The sequence below is a fragment of the Gossypium raimondii genome, chromosome 3 (assembly GCF_025698545.1).
Source record: "Gossypium raimondii isolate GPD5lz chromosome 3, ASM2569854v1, whole genome shotgun sequence".
Lineage (NCBI taxonomy): Eukaryota > Viridiplantae > Streptophyta > Magnoliopsida > Malvales > Malvaceae > Gossypium > Gossypium raimondii.
Window position 1 is genome coordinate 28,703,452 of NC_068567.1, and position 8,816 is coordinate 28,712,267.

The 8,816-nt window shown below is 36.0% G+C and overlaps 1 long non-coding RNA gene across 1 annotated transcript; it reads right to left on the reverse strand.

Annotated features, from left to right (window-relative positions):
* Positions 1–5,255, reverse strand: LOC128039773 (uncharacterized). The gene is made up of 2 exons (XR_008194364.1): positions 4,112–5,255; positions 1–3,860 (listed from the first exon to the last, which is right to left on the reverse strand). It is a non-coding gene; the product is annotated as an uncharacterized LOC128039773 (long non-coding RNA).
* Positions 5,256–8,816: the final 3,561 nt, after the last annotated feature.

The window sequence follows — 8,816 nt, forward strand, 5'->3', positions numbered from 1 at the left end:
TTGAAAACAAACTCACAAAGTAATAAGATATCATATAAGATTCAAAAGTATATTGTCTACCCCTAAAATGATTACAAAACAACTATTTATACTAATATTGAATGTCAAGCCGAATGGTCACAAAAGGTAGATAAATGGACAGCTTCTAGATGGGATTAACTCAGCTGGAAAGATTCATGGAACGTCTTCAATGCTTGGCTGACCATTGAGCTACACGAACAGCTTTGAATGGTGTCTTTGATGCGCACGAGGAGCCTTGAGCTGAAAAAGGCATACCAGGTTCAGCCAAGGTCTTTTATGAGCCTTGAAAGAGCTGCTTTGGTCAGCTAATTAGTCTTGAAATTTAATGATTAACTTGGACTCATCAATAGTCATAGAATGTGAACACAAAGAGCTGATCGGCCAAAGGAGTGTGAACACACGAATCTGAAAGGCCTTTGTTGGTGAATGGAATATTTCAACAGTTGGGCTTTAAAAACGCATTGGTGAGCTGAATAATTAGCTTGGAAAGGGTGCAACAGCAGCCACCTCTTAAATGTCGTTCCTTGCATGTAGAACAGCACCCTTAATGCATGTCTTTGTTGTACATTAAATTCGGCCACCATGCATCCTTTATTGTTGCTGTTTTTTTCACGAAAAAACCCTGCATAAATTCTTGTCGTTCTTCTTTAATTACTGTCCCACGTCCATGAACCTGCACCCATTAAAATTCAGCCTTTAATTCACATTTTCAGACAAATTAAAAATGGTCAATAGACATATTAAATTTGGCATCATCCACTTCCTTTAATGCCATCCAAGCCATTAAACCTGCAGACAAATAATTAAATTCGGTCATCAGCATCTTAAGACAAATTAAATTGGCAGCAACTTGATCAATAACTATGCTCATAAATTTGGCTGACTTTAGGCTTTTTAAATGGACAAATTTGGCTGGACAAGTCAAAAAATTCGGCAGCCAGAAGACCCATTAAAGTGGCTCTTTAATTTCGGCTGAAAAAAACACCATTTAAGATATCATTAAATTCGGTTGTAGCAAGACAAATTAAATAATGTAATGACAATTAAATTCAGCTGGACACCTTAAAAACATACATTAATCTCATGCTTGAACCAAGACAAATTAATTAGCCATATTAATTCAGCTGGACATGAACAAATTAAATGCATGCCTTAACCTAGGACAAATTAATGTGTACTAATTGAAGACATAATTAAATCATTAAATAAAGCAAATTTAATATAAAAAAATTATTAGACCCAAATTAAATCATGTGCATGATGAAACTAACAAATTAACTAATGAACTTAATTTATTCCAGCAACTATGTAAAAGCATAAATTAAAATAAATTGAAGTTCAAGCTTAATGAGCCGAATTGAGCTCGAATGTGCTGACTTGAGCTCGGATGAGCTAACTTGAGCTCGAATGAACTAACTTGAGCTCGAATGAACAAAAAAATGAGCTTCATCTTGCACTTGGGCCTCTCGCGTTTAGGCCAAACTCGACGGCGTTGGGTTGTGACATTACATGATGCGATCAGGATCACATCATACCCTCCCTCTTGAAGACGATTTGTCCTCAAATCGGGCCACTTGCTCGAATTTTTTTTTCAAAATCTCGAACCCTTTTATTCATGACCCGAATAGAATCATTTCCAAAACTTTGAAAATCACAAATGGTTCGAAAAGAAATTGACTTATTTCCACGCCCTCCCTCTTTTGGAGGGAACCATTTCAAAGTGTCACCTACACAAGAAAGACATAGGTTAGTGACACTAGAAATTATAAACTCAAAAGAATTTTTGAAGATCTTATTCAACAAGTGAACATATGAGTCAATGCCGGGATCAAAAATAGAAGTTGGTCTCACCTTATCATAATGAATTAAAAAATGCATTGATTGCAACAAACCTGAGTCACAAGGCACTCGATAGCTATAATTTTGGAAGCCAACTTCCCACGGTTCGAATCCCTTTGACAACAATTCAAAATGATATGCACCGGGGTCAAAAACAAAGTTTCCTCTTGCCATTCCAATTTGATATGACAATTTCAAAATCGGTATCATAAAAAGGAAATGATGTAATTTTAAGTAATGATTATGCAAGACATATTCGAACCTTTTAAACCAAAGTATGGAGCAATTACCAGAATCATAAATCAAATTTTGGCTTTGCAAGCTAACAATATTCACATGCTTTGTTCTAGAACAGCCAGATATATCAAATTTCACTTGATCTAACTTACACAAACATGTAGAATTTACAAAACAAAGCAGTAACGTCTCACCACCATCACAAGCAAATGAACTAGGTATTTTACTCATCAACGTTTTATCACACAAACGAATCAGCAAATTCAAATTGTCATCACATACAAGAAGATTTGACGTGTGATATACCAACCTTTTATCACAAAAAAGACAAATTTTGTTCGGGCTCACCTGGACTTACTTCTTGATCAATCTTGACAATGTTAGGCTCATGAGCAGAAAGATATTTCGCATTACTATGTAAAATACATTCATCAACAATAAAATTATGATTTCCAATAAAATCAAGATGAAAAATTCTCTCACAAACTAAGTCTTTGGTAATCTTGTCATCAAGAATCAAGTAAGATTGAGAAGACTCAAATACAGTAGAACCCTTACATGGCTTACCTTTAAGCACTTGTGGACTAGGGTCATCTACGATCTTACCTTTCTCGACTAATCGAAATCGTCTCTCCTCAGAAAAGTATTGAAGTTGAAATTGATCAATGGGATTTTGAGAAACCTGAAAAGTAGAAACAATACAAGGAAAACTCATAGGATGGTTAGTAAAAACACTCCTTGCTTGTTCACTTTCATCCTTTTCGCTTATTTCTTTTTCCAACTCATTTTCAAATCCTCTTTATTTTACCATATCACTCATTTCTTTTGCACTCTCGTTTCTTTCTTCAATCTCACTCTCTTTTTCAGTTTTCTTTTCTTTTTCACACTCGTTTTTATTCTCAATCTCATTTTCAATTTTCTTTTCTATCTTACACTCATCTTCTTTTTCTTTTTCATTTTCTCACTCGCACTCTTTTTCTTTTTCTTTTTCACATGCTATTTTGATTTCTTTACAAAGGTAGAAATCATCAAAATAAGAAGTCTTTTGTTGAGAATAAGAAAACGGTTCTTCATACAAATGACAATCATCTCTTTGTGATAGATCTCCCGTAGCTGAGTACTTTGACACTCTTGAAACACGTTCACCTCTTCGTAAGCCAACCTTCACAGATGAATAAATTGATGTACTTGTAGAGACATGTCTACCTTTTTGTTTATCATCTCAGAAGGACTCAAATTTAGAGTTTGCTTCTCTTGGTCTCGAACGCTTTGTTGAATAGGAGTCTTGATAAGAGTCTCTTGTCAAGTAGTGTCGTCGTGATGATCTTAACTCCGTTTCTCGACCTGGTGAATTTGACTTCCATCGCGCTCTTTCCTCCACTCGATCCAATCGATCATGCAATTTATCGAATTTTGATTTCACCATTCTACGCATCTCTTGCATCAAATATTGGAATTCTGATTCAGAAAATTCTTCTTGAGACATTTTTTTTTGCTAAAAAGAAAAAAAGTGTTTAAAATAGAAAGTAAATACCTCACCACAAAACCTCGCAAGTCACTCGAAAAGAAAATTTTCACTCCACTTGTGTTTACGCTCGCTTTTGGCTTTTCTTCTCTCGAATTAACTCACACTCTCTTGCCTTTTACCACTCGATTTTCGTCTCTCGAAGTTCTCCGCAAACTAGATCGACGAATCAACACCGTTTGGCGTCGGCTTACAAAATAGATTTGGCTTGGTGGGTAATGATGTCGGAAATGGTATGCTATCAAACAAAATAAAATGGTTAAGTGTGGCTATATAGATATTGTCCTTCGGGCAGCAAACAAAGCTTTTACAATCCAACTATAAACTTCTCTTTTTTTTTTAATTCTGATTTTTTTTTTCAATACTAAATACAAAAAGTAAAAATAAATTTAATACAAACTCTTTTTTTTGAATTTTTTTTTCAAATTTTTTTTCAATTTTTTTTCAATTTTTTTAAAATAGCGTAATGCTGATAACGTCGATTCTTACTCCGATTCAGCTAGCTCTAATACCAAAATGATACGCCCCGGGCTTGTTGATGAATCCGAGTCGTTGATGTGCCCGATCGTGAATTGGAGTAATATTAAGGTTTGTCGAAAATAGGTTAAGAAAGAAAAGATAAAGGCTCAAGTTAGTTCAAAAAGAGGTGATGGAATGTATTGAGGTTGATATGTGAATGAAAAACTAAGTACTCAAGTTGAACCAACACAATATAAGTGTGTTAACCCGAGACTAATACGAACACTTAGGTAGGATAAATGTTGTATGGATGGAAAAATGAATAAAATGGAACCTCGACCCGCTATCAAAGATGATAAGAACCTCGGTATAATTTGAACGCCACACTTTGGGTACAAAGTGATAAGTTCAGAAAGAAAGACGGGTTGACGCCACAAGGGTTACTTGATAAGTTAGATGAGTCTTTGGAGAACAATGAGAGTTGAAAACAAACTCACAAAGTAATCAGATATCATATAAGATTCAAAAGTATATTGTCTACCCCAAAATGATTACAAAACAACTATTTATACTAATATTAAATGTCAAGCCAAATGGTCACAAAAGGTAGATAAATGGACAGCTTCTAGATGGGATTAACTCAGCTGGAAAGATTCATGGAACGTCTTCAATGCTTGGCTAACCATTGAGCTACACGAACAGCTTTGAATGGTATCTTTGATGCGCACGAGGAGCCTTGAGCTGAAAAAGGCATACCAGGTTCGGCCAAGGTCTTTTATGAGCCTTGAAAGAGCTGCTTTGGTCAGCTAATTAGTCTTGAAATTTAATGATTAACTTGGACTCATCAATAGTCATAGAATGTGAACACAAAGAGCTGATCGGCCAAAGGAGTGTGAACACAGGAATCTGAAAGGCCTTTGTTGGTGAATGGAATATTTCAATAGTTGGGCTTTAAAAATGCATTGGTGAGCTGAATAATTAGCTTGGAAAGGGTGCAACAGCAGCCACCTCTTAAATGTCGTCCCTTGCATGTAGAACAGCACCCTTAATGCATGTCTTTGTTGTACATTAAATTCGGCCACCATGCATCCTTTATTGCTGCTGTTTTTTTCACGAAAAAACCCTGCATAAATTCTTGTCGTTCTTCTTTAATTGCTGTCCCACGTCCATGAACCTGCACCCATTAAAATTCAGCCTATAATTCACATTTTCAAACAAATTAAAAATGGTCAATAGACATATTAAATTCGGCATCATCCACTTCCTTTAATGCCGTTCAAGCCATTAAACCTGCAGACAAATAATTAAATTCGGTCATCAGCATATTAAGACAAATTAAATTGGCAGCAACTTGATCAATAAATATGCTCATAAATTCAGCTGACTTTAGGCTTTTTAAATGGACAAATTTGGCTGGACAAGTCAAAAAATTCGGCAGCCACAAGACCCATTAAAGTGGCTCTTTAATTTCGGCTGAAAAAAAACACCATTTAAGACATCATTAAATTCGGTTGTAGTAAGACAAATTAAATAATGTAATGACAATTAAATTCAGCTAGACACCTTAAAAACACACATTAATCTCATGCTTGAACCAAGACAAATTAATTAGCCATATTAATTCGGCTGGACATGAACAAATTAAATGCATGCCTTAACCTAGGACAAATTAATGTGTACTAATTGAAGACATAATTAAATCATTAAATAAAGCAAATTTAATATAAAAAAATTATTAGACCCAAATTAAATCATGTGCATGATGAAACTAACAAATTAACTAATGAACTTAATTTATTCCAGCAACTATGTAAAAGCATAAATTAAAATAAATTGAAGTTCAAGCTTAATGAGCCGAATTGAGCTCGAATGAGCTGACTTGAGCTCGAATGAGCTAACTTGAGCTCGAATGAACTAACTTGAGCTCGAATGAACTAAAAAATGAGCTTCATCTTGCACTTGGGCCTCTCGCGTTTAGGCCAAACTCGACGGCGTTGGGTTGTGACATTACATGATGCGATTGGGATCACATCAACGTTGCTCTTAAACTTGATATGAGTAAGGCATACGATAAGGTGTAATGAGAATTTCGAGAAAGATGATGTTGAAGATGAGTTTTGTGAGAGGTTGGGTGGACTTTATTCTTCAATGCGTAACTACGATCTCATATTCTATTATTCTTAATGGAGAAGTGGGGCAGAGTTTTTCTCCAGGATAGGGGCTTCGACAAGGGGATCCGCTTAGCCTGTATTTGTTTTTAATATGTAGCAAAGGGTTGTCTTCTCTAATCCGCATGACAAGTCAAGATGGATTGGTTAAGGGTGCAAGAATTTGCAATAGTGGTCCGCAGGTTTCCCATTTTTTATTTGTTGATGAAAATATTTTATTTAAAGAGGCTATGGTAGAGGGGGCTACATCTTTGAAGAAGATTCTTAAGGAGTATGAGGAGTCATCAGGACAATGTGTGAACTATGATAAATCTATAGTTTATTTTAGTTCGAAAGTTGCGGAAGAGGAGAGGAGAAGGATATCGAAGTTTTTGGGGGTTTGTATTTCTTTTTATCCTAAGAGATATCTGGGTTTGCCAAGTATGGTAGAGATGAGTAAAAAAAGAGTTTTCCAAAGGTTGAAGGATCATTTGAGGAGTCAGATTAATAGCTAGTGTGTGAGGGCGTTATCCCAATGGGGAAATTAGGTATTTATAAAGAGTGTGCTTCAGGCCATTCCCACTTTTACGATTTCTTATTTTTTATTGTTAGCTTCATTGTGTTTGGATTTAGAACGGATTATTTGTCAATTTTGGTAGCAAAAATTTGGGGGAAAATAGGGGATACACTGGTGTGAGTGGTCAATGTTGTGCGAATTGAAAGAAAATGGAGGTATGGGATTTCGTAGTCTTGATAAATTTAATATTGCCCTTCTTGTTAAACAAGGGTGGGGATTAATTAAGGATCAGAGTTTTTTGTTACCAAGATCTATTAAAGCTAAATATTATCCTAATTCTGATTTCTTGGATGCAATTTAGGAACTTATTCAACCTATACCTAAAAGAGTATATGGTCTACGAAGGGGCTGCTTAAGGAGGGAATGGGTTGGTAGGTGGGAATGGGCTCGAGAATCAAGATTTGGGATGATGTTTGGGGTTCTTAGATTAGCATAACGCAAAATTCAGTATTTGGGAGATAATATGCCATTCATTACAGTGTCTGATCTAATATTACAACATGAAAGAAAATGAGATGTGGATAAAATTACCAGCTGTTTTAATTCTGAGGTGGTGGCCAAAATTCTGTATATTCCGCTATCTCTGAACTCATAGTCTGACATGGTTGTTTAGGGAGAGGAACCTTTAGGTGACTATACTGCTAGGAGTGGTTACAGGGTATTGTTACAAGGTTTTTGAGTTACTAATGCCACTGTTAACAATAGTGGCTACAATCCTTTCTATAGGAAGATTTGAAAGGTTAACTTGCCAGAAAAGATTAAAATTACAGTCTGGCATATTTTCAATAATCTAATCCTTATTTTTCACAATTTATACAACAAAAGGTTAGTTGGATCTGCGGTTTGTCCCAAATGCACCAGGGGTGTTGAGAATTTGGAACATGACTTTCGTGATTGTCCATTTGTAGCTGAGGTATGAAACCTTCTGGATATAAAACGAGACAGTGAGATAGGTGTTCTATCTTTGCAAGACTAGTTGTAACAGATGTTCAATACTTTCTCAAATCACACCTGTCGGTTGATTACATGTATGATATGGTTTCTCTGGTTCGAAATGAATAGATGGGTTCATGACAGATAATTTACCTTCGCCACAAAACATTTTTCATAAGATACTATCTTATTTACAAGAGCTTGATGGAACTGAGAAGAAATTACTTGTATCGAAAGTTGGGCATGAACGGTGGAGGCTGCCGGATGAGCCTTTCTTAAGATAAATTTTGATACGACATTTCAGGTATAGTCTTTAAAGTCCTGTTTAGGGATAATTGTTAGAGAAAGTAGATGTCGGGTAATTGGTTCTAAAGAAATAGTTAATGAACACGTATCGTCGACTTTCGCTACTGAAGCTCTTGCATGCCTTCGAACATTAAGATTGGGGATGAATCTAGGGATTAGGGAGGTGGTGGTGGAAGGTGATTCCCTTTCGATGGTAAAGAAGTAAATTCAAGCTTTGTTGATGGCTCGATTATAGGGGCATTTATTTAGGATATTAAATTAGAAGAGAAGATGTATAGAGATCGCTGGTTTGCCTATGTTCCTCGAGAATCTAATGGTACGACTCATATCCTAGCTAGGGAGGGGTTGAAGAGGGGAGAAAGTATGAATTTGGGTGTTTATGTCCCAAGATTTTTGGTGGAGGTGCTAGATCTGGATTGTCAAGGTGCTCATGCAGCCGGTGGGGAGGGTGACGGGGGGATTCTGGATGAATGGTTTCCTTTCTTCGTGGTGTTTTGCAATCTACAAAGGTAAAAAGATATTTTGCAGGAGAAGAAAGAAGGTTGGGTGGTTACCTTGGCTCAAGGCTGTATGGTCATTGATGGAGATCAGAGATGGAAATTGAAGGGAGAAGATTTTAATGGGTATTTTCCAGAAGTTTGTTGCTATACTTGCTCTTGTTTCTTGAAATTCCCTTAAGGTTCCGTGTGTCTATTTGGTTACTAGGGGTTCGGTTCCTTTTTCTAGGCTAGAGGCTTTTGGTTTTTGTTGTTTATTTATTTAAATTTGTTGT